Genomic DNA, 802 nt, shown 5'->3' with positions numbered 1-802 from the left:
ATTATATTTCCTGTATTTAAAACATAAAACACATATTTATTTATTTATTTATTTATTTATTTATTTATTTAGTTATTTAGTTGTTTATTTATTTATTTATTTGTTTTTTTTTTATTTTTTTGGTTTTTTAGGTTTTTATATATTTTCTAAGAACGACGCGTGTAGAAGTTATAGTCAAAGTCAGGGTTTATACACACAAAACAATTTATTTATATATTTATTTATTTGTTTATTTATTTATATATTTACATATTTGTCTATTTAGTTATTCATTTGTTTATTAATTTATATATTATTATTTAGTATAGGCTTATTGGTATAGTTTTATATTTATTTATTTATATATGTTTATATTTATTTATGTTTATATTTATTTATATTTATTTATATTTATTTATACTTATTTATATATATTTATATTTACGTATACTATGTATAATTCAAACATATTATATTTAATATACAGAGATAGAGACAATTCGTATGAACACCAACACCAGCAGCAGCACCAGCATCAGCAGCACCAGCAGCAGCAGCATCAGCAGCATCACCAGCAGCACCAGCCCCAGCAGCACCAGCACCAGCATCAGCAGCAGCAGCAGCAGCAGCAGCAGCAGCAGCAGCAGCAGCAAGTAATAGAATACCTTTGTTGGTGGTTTGATCGTCTCTGATCCAGCCTAGCCTTTCTATGCATGTATTTATGAGGGGTCTCTCAGCCTTGCAGTGTTTAGTATTTACTATAACTTCTCTATCGAGTGCAGCAGCAGAAGTATTTATAATAAGTTTATTACACCATAAAAAC

This window comes from Eimeria mitis, genomic scaffold (genome assembly GCF_000499745.2).
Source record: "Eimeria mitis Houghton genomic scaffold, Emh_scaff758, whole genome shotgun sequence".
NCBI lineage: Eukaryota > Apicomplexa > Conoidasida > Eucoccidiorida > Eimeriidae > Eimeria > Eimeria mitis.
This window is presented reverse-complemented; position numbering follows the sequence as displayed.